The following is a 14,210-nucleotide window of genomic DNA, read 5'->3' as shown; positions in this document are numbered from 1 at the left end:
AAGACTTTTTATTGATTGGTAGCTTTCCAGTACCAGACAGAAGCAGAGAGAACTTCCTTCAGGAAACTTTGACCTAACTTCAGGAGGTTTTAAATGTCATTTCCCCTCTGTATCAAACAAGCCTTTTATTTGCTATTGTTTCTTGCTGACCTTGATGCAGTCACAAGCACATGAGCACACATGTGCGATCTAGGGCTACGTGTCCACTCTCACTCTCTGTAAGTGAGACTGATCTCTAAGCCAATGCCTCCTCATTGGCTCCCATGACAGGGAAAGTGTTATGTGAAAAGCCTATTTCTGAGTGGGTATGCCTATTATCAAGACACCACAGGCGTTGGTTTGAAGAAAGTTGGGCCAGACTTAAGAGCAATAAAGTCTGACTCAAGACCAGTGAGAATAGGGATAAGCCTGACCACGGGAACGAAAGACTTGTCTCCTAGAGATCCTCACTCACACTATCATGATGGCCTGAGGTGGGAAGATGGCCAACTGGGGACGTTTTTCTACAGTGGGGCTTGCTGGCTATCACACACTTAAATATAAGACCATCTCTGATCCTCACCACAGGTGTTTTTGTACTCATTTTATAGTTGAGGAACAGGATCTCTAAGAAGTTGATTGGTAGGTCCCACATCTAAACTCAAGTCAGTCTTGTTCCGATGCCTCTGTCCTGAGACCCCCCATGTCACCACTGATGCTGCTGGTAATGGTGGTGATGGTGGCAGAGGTGGCGGTGGCAAAGGTGGTGGAGATAGTGATGGTGAAGGTCGTAATGCTGATGGAGATGGAGATGGTGGTGGTAGAGATAGAGATGGTAGTGGCAATAATGATGGAGGTGGTGGTGAAAATTGTGGTAATGATGGTTCTAATGGTAATGGAAGTAGAGGTGGTGTTGGTGGTAGAGGTAATAGTGGTGGTAGTGATGGTGGAGGTGGTGGTGATGGTAATGGAGGTAGAGTTCATGGTAGAAAGGTGATGCACAGGGGCCCAAAAATGATGATCATTGAGATTATTGTAACTACTATAGTAATGGCAAAGCAATGTGCCCACATAATGCTAAATATTTTACTTGATTATCTTATAACTCTATGGGGTTTGTAAAAGGGAGTTCCTGACCACTATACTAGTCTTTGCCTCTGGGAGACATTGAGTAAGTTTTATCTTCCCTTCCCCATATCCTGCTGTTGTCTCTGACATTGGCTCTCAATCTAATGTAAAAGTGAGTTGCTTCTTTATTGGAGGGAGAGTTCTAAACCAGACCATAAGAACGGAGCTCTACTCGATTCCTTGAAGTACTTAACATAGACGGTGCCCTCCATAAAGAACTGCCTAACAAAAAGCGTCAGGCGAGAGCCATGAGCATTAGGCTGTGAGCTATGACTTGCAAAAAATAAAAATAAAAATAAATAAATAAAAAAGCCTTAAGCTGTGAGAACAGCTGTGAACAGTCCCAGGTCAAGATGCATATGTAGGGAGTCCACCATAGCACTTCTCTGGAAGAACTGTTAGGGCAGCCTCAGAATCAACTATACATATTTTAAGGAGCACAACATTACCTCTTCCAGAAGTTAAATGTCTAACTAATCTTACTCTCAATCTATATTTATATGGTTCTAAAAAAGGTCTGGCCTTATCCCTGAGATTAATGAGTCCCTGAATACACATTGTTTTCATGAACTTCACAAATCATCCTTTATTGAAAAGTTAAAAAGCAAAAAACAAACAACAATCTGCCCACAAATCATAGAAAGTGCAGCAAATAAAAAGCTCTTATCTCCTTAGTTATTGTAATTTAACCTTGGTCAGGAGTCCATGAAATGGACGCTATTTTCCATGTCATCCATGGCCTTTGTGTCACTGCTAATAACTTTTTTCAGCTGTCAAGTAGGAGACAAGTAAAATCTAGAATGGAAAAATTCAATGTGACCCCATTTTGCCAGTAGGCTAAGAAGATACTGGATCTTAGATACGATCAAATTAATTCCAAGACTCCATGAAAAACATGGCCCCCAAATAAATCACTCCAATCTACATTTCCCAGTCACATCCAGTCAGACTGTGGCATTATCTTGTCCTTTTGGGAACCTCCAAAAATTTAGGAGTTATGTACATGAATGATCTGTCCATGCCCAAGACACTGACAAAGAGCTTAAACTGAAGCCTGAACTGGGCAGTAGTGGATGTTGGTTTTCCACAGTCCTTCATGCAATCCAGGCCTGACCCTCATCTTCCTGACGATGAGGATAAATACTCGACCCAATGTTTCTCTTTCTTCTGGTTCAAGGCCCAATCCAGGGTTAACCAGAGGTCACATATCACCGAGATAAGATGTCTTGTTTGCAATAGTAAAGAATGAGGCTAATGAGGGAAAACACAAAATGATGGAGATGTCCATGAGAGCCAAAGGGAGATCTACTGGCCTTGAGCTACTGATGGCAGGCCCGGGAGCTCCATAGTTCTTCTTCGATCTTGTGAATCTCCCTAGTATTTCTCTGAGCTACCATAATCCACAAACTCTCTTTTCTTTATTTAAACTAGTTTGGATTTTTGAGGGCTTAAATCTTACAAACACTCTTGGAAGGAAAGCAACTCTCTGATCATGACCCAAATGAGGATAAACCACAAAAACCCCAAAATGACCTGAGGATTTACAGACTGTCCCTTTAACAGGACTCAGTGTTCCTATTTTGATGGGGCTAAGTCTCTGTTCTTCTCTTCTATGGTCTTTATGGAGATTAACATTCAAACAAATTTTCTGATAGGTGCTGGCTAGCTGGCTTTGAGACGATAAAAGAGTCAGACACAGAACTGATAACTTTGAAAACAAAAAAGGAGTAATGAGCAACATGAAAAACTTTACCAACTAGCTATGCCTCACACAGAAAGGTATTAAATTAATAGAAACCAGAATCACAGGATGACTAAACACCAACAAACAAGTACAGTCTCCTGGATGCAAACGAGTCATGGGTTGTGGTTAGCTCAGACAAAAAGAGAAATGCATTAAAAAGATGTTGAGTAGCCTAGAGAACTCCAGGGAGGTCAGCAGGAAAGGCCTGTGGCAGGCAGCTTCCAGCACCGCCTCACTGTTCTCCACCTCCTGGTATTCATGGCCTTGTGTTATTCCCTCTTCTTTAGTAACTTGCTTCTTATCAAAGGAATATAGCAACATTGAGGGAAGGTCAGTTCCATGATTAGGTTACAAAACACTTGCTAACAGATTCTCTCAGGCTGTTTGTAATGAACCTGCCACCAACAGACACTCATCTCATAGCATGGACCCTATAATCTCCCACTGTTGCCAAGAAGAGTCTCTATCTGATCCTAGGCCTATGCCTGAATCCACCAAGACCCAAGATTCTAAAGCAGAAACATCTCAATACCCACAATGGGAATCATAAACCCAAGCCCCAGCATCCATCAGGAGAGGGAGAATCTACTGTTCTTTGAGCTTTCTCAGTGGAAGCCAGAGTCTCCCATCTATCCAGCTTCTCCTGTTTGGTGTAATATTGGTAAAATCATTGTTAGTGACCCCCCCCCCCCATAATATACAGCAGAGAATATTCCTAGAGAGGTGATAGAAACCAAAAATTAAAGCTCCCTAAGTTCTGAACCTGGAAGGAGGGAGAGATAGACAGACCCTTCGAGAGCCAGATGATAGACAGAAGGAGGCAATTATGAGAGCTCTCTAATCCTCACTTAAAATCTATGTCTCTCTAGCATTAGAGTGAGAATTAATAAATAATAACTCCCATCAACTGAGAACTCTTGATGTGCTGGCCCTGCTATAAGTTATATATAGTAACTCATTTAATACTCACCACAAGTCTAAAGAGTAGGTAGCATCAAGATCTCTATTATGCAGATGAAGGAAACCGTACTCAAGTGACAGAGACAGGACACAATCTCAGGCAGGAAGAGCCCATGCTCTGAACAAACCTGTTGATCGCTGACCCCTGGAGGTTGCCGGCATTCTAGCAGGAGGAGCATGAGTGCATCATTTCCTTCCAGTCAGCTCAAAACACAAGCTGAAGGTCAAAGCCCTTGTTTTACCATCTGCCTTTCCAAGCTCACATGTTTACTCTCCCACCAACAATACCTTCACCATGGTTCTGCACCTGGTTCAGCCTCAGCTGGACATAAACATGAGCACTAACACGGTGTTATAGTTTGGATATGAGGTGTCCCCAAAAGCTCCTGTGTTGATGTGGGAACATTCAGGGGTGACATGATTAGATTATAAGAACTATAACCTAATCAGAGGATTAGGATTATTCATTTGAAAGGACTAATTGGGTGGTAACTGTAAGCAGGTAGGACATTACTGGAGGGTCCCTGGGGCACACCTTGGGGATTATATATCTTGTCCCCCTGACTCCCTCCTTCTCTCTCTTCCTGGCTGCCATGTCCTGGGCAGCTTTCCTCTGCTATTCCCTTTTGCCATGATGCTCTGCCTGACCTCAGGCCCAGAGGGATGGAATTAGATGACCACGAACTGAAACCTCTGAGCCCCAAATAAACTTTTCCTCCACTGAGTTGTTCTTGTGGGGTGTCTTGGTCACACTGATGAAAAGCTAGCTAACACAGATGGTTATTATTTAATTAACAGAAAATAACAAGTGTTGGCATGGATGTGGAGAAAGTGGAACTCTTACGCGCTGCAGGTAGAATGTGAAGTGACACAGCAGATGCGGGAATGTTGAAGGTTCCTCAAAAAGCTAAACACAGAACTACCACTTGATCCAGCAATTCCACTTCTAGGTTTATACCCAAAAGAACTGAAGGCAGGGGCTCAAAAGATGCTCATACATCTGTCTTCATAGCAGCATTATTCATGTAGCCAAAAGGTGGAGACAATCCAAATGTCCACCAATGTACAAAGCACAGAACAGGCAAGAGAACATCAGACAGGAGGCTGGAGAGGGAGTTGAGATTTGCTGAAGGCCTGCCAAAGACTTTCACTTAACCAATGCTCTTAATTTTCTTGTTTTATGAGAAAAAAAATGATTAAAAAAAAAAAAAAAAAGAGTACACTGTGGACCTGAGACATTGTAAGCACCTTGCCATCTCCACGTGATAGGGCGGGGACTCAAACATCACATCAGCTCAGCCCCCAGCCCTTTCAGGCCAGCGTAGAGGATCGCACATTACAGTCACCTATGATCTTAAACGGGGCCTGTGGGGGTCAGAGATGAGGCTGGCTACGGGTGGTTCTGAGGCACACCCTTGTTGAGAAACCCCTGCTCTGTAATATACACTCTCAGATCCCACATAGTTCCACCTATTTGATTTTCAAAAATGGAAACTGAGATCCAGAGAATTCTCTGCTGCACTCTGTAACTCACCACTGGATACCAGACCTTGGGGCCTAGGGAAATGCTAAGTGACTCTTTCATGTGAACTGCATCCAGGTCTCGTGCTCACCCTCCCCTTGATGGTGTGACCTACCCCTCCCGCAGGCCTCCACACCAGAGACTTTGATTCCAGGCACTGGGCCCAGGTGGTGTGCAGTGGGGATCTGTTTTCCACCAAGGAAGTGGGGAGAGGCGGGGGAAGCAAGCAGAGGGGGCAGTTCCAGGGGACAGGGCCACACCTGAGGAACAAGGAAGAAGACTCAGTGCTTTGATGTTTGTTTTCCCAGCGGGCTCAAGTGTTTGGAAAGTCAATTCTGGGTTCCTGCCAATAAAAGACTGTTTCTCCTCTCTAAAGAGACAGGGAAAGGCAACACAGACTCAAAGATTAATATAGGAAGAGAGATAGAGAATACAAGTATAGATGTGTATATTTGCTCAGTCAGATGACATGATGCTTCAAATGGATGTAGAGCTGAATCCTTGTTAAACAATTTATCCGTGTAACAATTTCTCTAAAGTTTGGTTTATTCATAAAGTGAGGAAAATAAAACCTGCCCATGGATTTGTTGCAAAGATTAAAAGAGGTAATATATGCAAAATTTGAGCCATGCCTGGCAATTGATAAGCACTGATACATATTATTGCCCCAACTATGAACACACTCCATTGTCTCTGTCAAATATCCTGTTCCCAGGTAACCTTCTCTGAAGGCACCCAGGCGTTTCATCACTCACAGCCTGTGGTTCTCAGGGTGGGGTGTGGGGTGTGGGGAGGAGATTTTGCCTCCCTGTCACTCCACCTGCCCCTACATTTAGCAATGTCTTGAGACGCCATTGGTTGCCACAATCAAAACTTGAAAGGCACTACTGGCATCAAGTGGGTCCTGGCCAGGTATGCTGCAAGCACCCTACAAAGTGCAGAAGCTCCCTACGACAACACGTTATCCAGCTCAACAGATCGATAATGCCAGGGAGAGAATCCTGTTCTCATTTCTCAGGAAAACTCTTCTTGAAGCTGGCCCTGGTTCATTGTCCTGACGTGATCCCACCTGTCCCTGCTCCTTCACACCTCTCTGGTTTCATGGGAGTGGTAGGAGCCATTTATTCCATATAATTTAATAAAAAAGCTGAAAACATGGGGCTGGGTTGTGGCTCAGTGGTAGAGCACTTGCCTAGCATGTGTGAGGCACTGGGTTGGATCCTCAGCACCACATTTTAAAAAATGAATAAAAAATAAAGGCATACAACTAAAAAATATTTTTAAGAAAAAAAGCCGAAAACAAAGGACTCGAATGGAAGATCAGTAGTATTTTAGGTCACCATACTCAAATTTTAATGAGTCATGTAATGGTTAATTTGAACTGTCAACTTGATTGGATTAAAAGATGCCAATGGCAGTCAAGAGAAATTTTGGTAAACCTATATATATACTTTGAAATTTATTTATGATAAGGATGAATATGTTATTAAATTAAAAATCAGAGAAAAATAAAGATCATCTTTAAACATCTAGAAAGCATTCATATACCTAAAGACTGGTATATAAAATTACACTTTCCTCTAGGTGAACTCTTTGTAATCTTATATTTCTATATAGATGGTATTTAAGCATGATGACTACCCATGCAGACTGCCTTTTTCTGGACAATCGTATGTACCTTAGTATTGTTGTGTGAGTACAAGACTACTTGTGTATTTTTATAAAAGTATATAAGCATAAATTTATATATTTACATATTTTAAAAAATGATGCCAATGATTAAGAGGCTTCTGGGTGTGTCCAGGAGGGCATGTCTAGGAATGATTGGCATGTGGTATAGTGAACTGGAGACCCTTCGTAAGTGTGGGTGGCACCGTCCAATAGGATGATGGCTTGGATGGAATAAACGTTGGAAGAACAAGGAAGCAGATGCAGATGCAAGCTCAGCTCTTCTTCAACGTATTCTTGATTGCTGCTTCGATCATCTGAGGATATCCAACTCTTACTTCTTCACCCTTCCAAAGCAGACTCTGCCAGTGATTCTCCAGGTAGTTTCCAGAAGCCTTGGTCTCAGACTAGGGTACCACTGTAGATCCCTCTTGTTCTGGGGCTTCCACCTCTTGGACTGCACAGCTACTGGTTCTTCCAGCTCTCCAGCTGTAGATGGCCATTGTGGACTATCCATCTTCTGGTCATGGAAATCCCCTTCTTATAATCATACTTCCTGTTAATTCTGTTCCTCTAGAGAACCCTGACTAATACAAGCCATACACACCGCCCAGAGCATCTTAGTAAAATCTAGATGCTGGTCTCACACCCAGTGTTGTGTTTTGGATCAAAAATATCCCCCAACGGTTATGCACTAAAGGCTTGTTGTCAGCCTGTGGTGCTATCAGGAGGTGTAAACTTCAGGAGGCAGAGCCTCATTGGAGGAAGTAGGTCACTGGGGGCATATTTTATTCCCTCCCTCCTCCTCCTCCTCCTCCTCCTCCTTCTTCTTCTCCTTCTCTCTCTCTCTCTCTCTCTCTCTCTCTCTCTCTCTCTCTCTCTCTCTCTCTCTCTGTGTCTCTCTCTCTCTCTCCTCCCTGGCTGCCATGAGGTGAGCAGTTTTGCTCTGCTTTGTACTCTCCCCATGATGTTCTGCCTCACCTCAGGCCCAGGATCAATGGAGCCAAATGAACATGAAATGAAACTTCTGAAACTGTGAACCAAAATAAACATTTCTCCTCTAAATTGATTTTCTCAAGCATTTTGTCACAGCAACAGAAAGCAGACTGACATAACCAGCTTGAGAGGGAACCCACCAACCTGCTGTGTGTGTGTGTGTGTGTGTGTGTGTGTGTGTGTGTGTGTATTACTCGGGATTGAAGCCAACAGGACTCTACCACAGAGTTCTATTCCAGCCCCACCCCACCCCTGTTTGGGGGGACCGGGGGAGACAAATTCTCCCTAGTTTCCCAGGCTGGTCTCAAACTGGGGATTCTCCTACCTCAGCCTCCCAAATTGCTGGGATTACAGGCATGCACCACCACTCCCAAACAACTTGATGCTGCTGACCCAGGTCCCAGAGAGTCCAGTTGACCAACCAAATCAGAAAAAAAAAAAAAAAAAAAAAAACGTGAAAAGGCTCCCAGTGTCGGGAAGGAACTCTATGGCTACTCATCTTGTGGAATGATGAGGCAAAGAACCTCAACTAGACCTTATGTTAAGGTTCAAAAGCCTGAGGTAATTTCCTCCTAGTGCTAGTTCAACAATGCTCTCAAAATCAGATCATAATTGGAGCCTGTGGACTGAAGAGCAAAGGGTTTCTTTTTACCATTAAAACCATTAGTTCTATTATACTTACAATAACCAGCAGTCCCTCTTTGCCCTCCACCTCCTTCCACTAAGCCACCACTCACGGTGCTTCATGGCACAGCAGGTACTGTGCTGTCTCACCCCACCCTCTGAGTCTTTAAGCAACTGCCCGCATCTTCCAGGAAGATTCAACAGAAAGGGAACGGGACAGATGAGGGAGAGTGTGTTGCGAGCATTTCAAACACACTACCTGTTTTCCTCTAGTGTCCCTTTCATCTTTGGGTAGGTCCATTTAGACGTTCTGATGTCTCGGGCAGATGTTCCTTTTCCTAATTGATTTATAGCTTATATGAGCATGAAAGTCATAGCGTATTACTAAGAAAGACAAAATTAGAGCATATCTTGTGATCATTCTGCTATTGCACTAGACTGTGTAATTAAACAAAAAAGGAGGCAAGAGTTGGGGGTCTTTAGAGGACCTCATTCAGTACACACATGGCTCTCTTCAGACGGTCCAGGCCAGCCCAGGCCCCCTGTTACATCTAACTACAGTGGGTAAGAAGAACATCTCTCTTGTCCCCTGTGTTTATCCACTAGTTAAATGAAATAAGGAGCTATTGGTCTCAGCCCATCTTCCCTTCTAAAATAATCTCCAGGAGGCAGGGATCACATCTCTCGTTCCATGTATTCTCAGTAGGTACCTGTGCAACTAACTCAGCTGGAGAAAAATACCCATCCATGCTGATTGGCCTAGCTTTAAAATCAGGACACCAACCTCAGCTGGGCATCCATATTTCCCAGCAACCATAGTGCATGTCCCTGGTCCACATGTGGTCCCTCGCCCCTTCACATCTCTCTCATACCTGCTCCCGTCATCCTACCCCAACACCTCCTTTCCCCGCTACCATAGCTGGGCTTCCATTTCAATGAGCATATCAGAACCTCCTCAGACCCCAACACCTCTGCCCACTTCCACATCTGAGCCCGGGTACCCTGTGATCTCTGCCCACACTGCCTTTAAGACCAGCTCTGCCCTGCACATCCCGGCCACTCGCCCTACTCACCCATCGCCCACCCTACACACTAACACATCCCCATGGCCTACCACCTTACTATTATTTCCCTCATGTTAAAATGTAGAATTTCAAGGCCTCTCTTGATGCCACTTCTCCATCAGTTTCCTAGTCCACTTTCCTGCTCCCCTTTCCAGCAAAACCTGCCAAATGGACTGCTTGCCTCTCATCACTGACTGCAGCTCTGCTCTGCCCCTCTCTCTTAACCCCACTCAGTGAGGTTTCTGCCCTTCTCCTCTCATCCCTGCTCCCAGTCAAACTGCTCTTAGCCAGGTCCAGACAAGACAGGTGTGGGCTCCTTACTCACGGGCAATCTCTAGAGAACACTGACTGAATCGTTACCTGAGTGATGGGGTCAACGAAGGAGAGGCACGAGTGCCATCCAGCCCCTGCAGGAGGAGCTCATGGGAGGGACAGGCATTCCAGATAAAGGGAACAGCATGGGCCAGGCACGGAGGGGCGAAGCTCACACTCCGACAGTGGTGAGGTGTGGCCCCTGAAAGGGAGAGTGATGTGAAGTGACAGGCAGGGGTCAGACCAGGAAGGGCTCATGTGGTGCTAAAGAGATGCATTTGATACTAAGGACAACAGGGTGCCACTAAAGAATTCCATGTGATCGGATTTAGAATCACATAGGAAAGCCTTGGGAAGAGGAGCTAGAGTTACAGAGTGGGCTGAACCTGGGCACGGACTGGGTGTTTGCCACGTGCCCCTGCAGAAACACGAACTCCCGCCCTTCTCACGCTGCCCTGTGCCCCAGGAGGATGGTTTGGATAGGCTCTACCCCACAGGCCTGCAGTGGTTTCAATCTGGGTTTTTTCCAGCACCCAGAGTCTAGATTAGGAATTGGAAGACGGTCGGCAATTTCTTATCCACTTGAGTCACAATTTCCTTGTTAATAGAAACCAGAAGTGCATCTCAAACACCATTCTAGGGTCTGGTGCTGAGCTGCTTGTATTGGAAATAGTCAAGGAGCTTTAAAATATGTACACATCTAGAATTTTATACTGAGAAGACAGGAATTCCGAACCCTAGTTCATGGCTTCATGCCCTGGTGTGGGAATATAAGGTCTCATTAAAGAAAAAAGATCCCTCAATATGAAAAGAAATCTCTTAAACAGAGAATTTATGTTTAAAGTTAGATTGTGCACCCGGACACACCTGTAATCCCAGAGGCTCAGGAGGCTGAGACAGGAGTGTGGGGGGTTTCAGCCATGTCCACTGTGGATGAGGAAAGGGATAACTGTCAGAGGACGGTGCTAGTGATAAATTAATTACTAATAAACTCATCTAATCAATAAATAAACAAGAGCCAATACTCTTTTCAAATGGAAGGGGGTGTGGCAGACGGGGCCATACCAGACCTGGCCTCTGACAAGATGGAAGACCCCACATTCAGCTTTCTTTATAGTCTCATAGGTAAAGGGACTGGACTGGTAGGGGCTTCTGTGAGGAATAGGATGGGGTGTAGTTAGGGAAGCCATTGCTTAGGGAATTAGCACATCCTTAGATGGTGAGCCACTACTACTCCCCAGTGGACTGGAACAGTCTCTCATGATTACCAGTTCCTGGGAGTCAGACCTCTGTATCCCATGGCTCAGCCAAGTCTGATTCTGCTAGACATGGATGGCTCCCCACACGGGAGGATCCCAAGTTCAAAACTAGCCTCAGGAATGTGAAACTAGATTCCTGCAGTGTGTTGCCTTCTCTGAGGCAGTTAGAGGAGTTGGGGGCCAACAGAGGGGCCCTCTGGTCAAGGTCTTTCAGAACAAATATTCAGTCTTCACCACTAAGAACAGTCTGGGACAGGGCAGAGGTGACTTGGCAAACCCAAGGAGGGCCTGGTCCTGTGGGCCCATCTTGAGGTGGGGCAAATCTCATCCTGAGATGCCTGCTGGAGACTGGAAACTCATTGTCAGGTACCTCTCACACATCAGGCTACAGAAGACTAGGGATTTTCAATAGTATATGACCGTTATGGTGTAGATTTTTTTTCTTTTTTCTTTTTTCCTCCTTTTTGAAAATGTTTAAGTTTTTATTTCTTTACTTTTCCCACTCTATTTTTCTTTTGTTTACCTGTTTCCTCAGAGTCTCTTTCTACCTTTTCTCATGCTAACAACCAACTTCTTTTGATTACACGTTCACTCTTTCTACACTCTAGAACTTCTATATACTCTTTTATCCCATTAAAAGCTACATCCTACAACCCTCCCCATCCTCTTTGTACTCCATTAGAAACTGCAGACCTTATTCCAAATCTATTTGTTATACTGTAGATAATAATTGAACTCATTCTGTTTATTATGACAATACTGTTAACATCTTCAAAGGGGCTATTTGGTTTAGGGCTGCATATTGTCTATACTGGGCACTGCTAATATTTGTGTGTGTGTGTGTGTGTGTGTGTGTGTGTGTGTGTGTGTGTGTTTGCGGTGCTGGGGATCGAACTCAGGGCCTTGTGCTTGAGAGGCAAGCACTCTACCGACTGAGCTATCTCCCCAGCCCGGCACTGCTAATATTGATCTCCCCCTTAAATAAAAGGTTTTGGAAACCTATAGGGTCACTATAAGCCTATAGAGAGGAAACTGCAATACCCCAGATCTACACTGCTAGAGGGGAAGATACATGAACAACATGAAAAAGCAAGGGAAGAAAATGATCCAAACAAACATAGATTCTATATTAATAGAATTCAGTGACAGCATGGTAGAAGAAATGTCAGAAAAGAAGTTCAGAATATACATAATTAAAATGATTTGTGAATCAAAGGATGAGATAAGAGAGCAAATGCAGGCAATGAATGATCACTCCAATAAGCAGTTGAAAGAGCAACTGCAGGTAGCAAAAGATCATTTCAACAAAGAGATACAGATTCTCAAAAAAAAAAAAAAAAAAAAAAAAAAACACACACAGAAATCCTTGAAATGAAGGAAACAATAAACCAAATAAAAAACTCAATGGAAATCATCACCAACAGACTAGATCACTTGGAAGACAGAACCTCAGACAATGAAAACAAAATATTTAATCTTGAAAATAAAGTTGAACAAACAGAGAAGATGGTAATAAATCATGAACGGAACCTCCAAGAACTATTGGACACCATGAAAAGACCAAATTTAAGAATTTTGGGGATTGAGGAAGGCACAGAGACATAAACAAAAGGAATGAACAACCAGTTCAATGAAATAATATCAATAAATTTTCCAAACCTGAAGAATGAAATGGAAAATCAAATACAAGAGGCTTACAGGACACCAAATGCACAAAATTACAACAGATTCACACCAAGGCACGTTATAATGAAAATGCCTAACTACAAAATAAAGATAGAATTTTGAAGGCTGGAAGAGAAAAGCATCAGATTACATATAGGGGGAAACCAATATGGATATCAGCAGAATTCTCAGCCCAGACCCTAAAAGCTAGAAGGACCTGGAACAACATATTTCAAGCTCTGAAAGAACATGGTTGCCAACCAAGAATCCTATACCCAGCAAAACTAACCTTCAGATTTGAAGATGAAATAAAATCCTTCCATGATAAACAAAAGTTAAAAGAATTTACAAATAGAAAGCCCGTGGTAGAGAATATTCTCAGCAAAATATTCTGTGAGGAGGAAATGAAAAGCAACAATGTAGGTCAGCAAAGGGAGGAACTACCTCAAAGGAAAAAAACAACCAAAGGAGAAACAAAGTCAAGTTAAAAACCAAAAATAAGCCCAATGACTGGGAATACAAATCATATCTCAATAATAACCCTGAACGTTAGCGGCCTAAACTCATCAATCAAAAGACATAGACTGGCAGATTGGATTTTAAAAAAAGACCCAACGATATGCTGCCTTCAAGAGACTCATCTCATAGATAAGGACATCCACAGACTAAAGGTGAAAGAATGGAAAAAAACCTACCACACACACAAACTCAGTAAAAAAAGTGTTACCATCCTTATTTCAGATAAACTGGACTTGAAGTCAAAATTAGTCAGAAGAGATAAAAAAGACATTTAATACTGCTTAAGGGAACTATAAATCAGGAAGACATAACAATTGTAAATATTTATGCCCCAAACAACAGTTCATCCATGTACATCAAACAAATCCTTCTCAATTTCAGGAATCAAATAGACCACAACGCAATAATTCTGGGTGACTTTAACACACCACTGTCACCACTGGATAGATCTTCCAAACAAAAACTAAACAAAGAAACCATAGAACTCAATAACACAAACAATAACTTAGACTTAACAGACATATGTAGAATATTCCATCCATCAACGAGTGAAAACACTTTCTTCTCAGCAGCACATGGAACCTTCTCTAAAATAGACCATATGTTATGCCACGAAGCAGCCCTTAGTAAATGAAAGAAAATAGAGATGCTACCTTGTGTACTATCAGATCATAATGGAATGAAATTAGAAATCAACGACAAAATAAAAAACAGAAATTACTCCAACTCCTGGAGATTAAATAATATGCTATTGAATGAAGCATGGATAA

General features: G+C 43.2%; 1 protein-coding gene across 1 annotated transcript in view; it reads right to left on the bottom strand.

The window, feature by feature from the left end:
• SCD5 (stearoyl-CoA desaturase 5) overlaps positions 1-14,210 on the bottom strand; it is a 148,566-nt gene that overhangs the window by 61,599 nt on the left and 72,757 nt on the right. The window lies entirely within an intron of this gene.

This window comes from Sciurus vulgaris, assembly GCF_902686455.1.
Source record: "Sciurus vulgaris genome assembly, chromosome: 9".
Lineage (NCBI taxonomy): Eukaryota > Metazoa > Chordata > Mammalia > Rodentia > Sciuridae > Sciurus > Sciurus vulgaris.
Note: the sequence above shows the minus strand (reverse complement) of the source record. Positions and strands in the feature narration are given on the sequence as shown.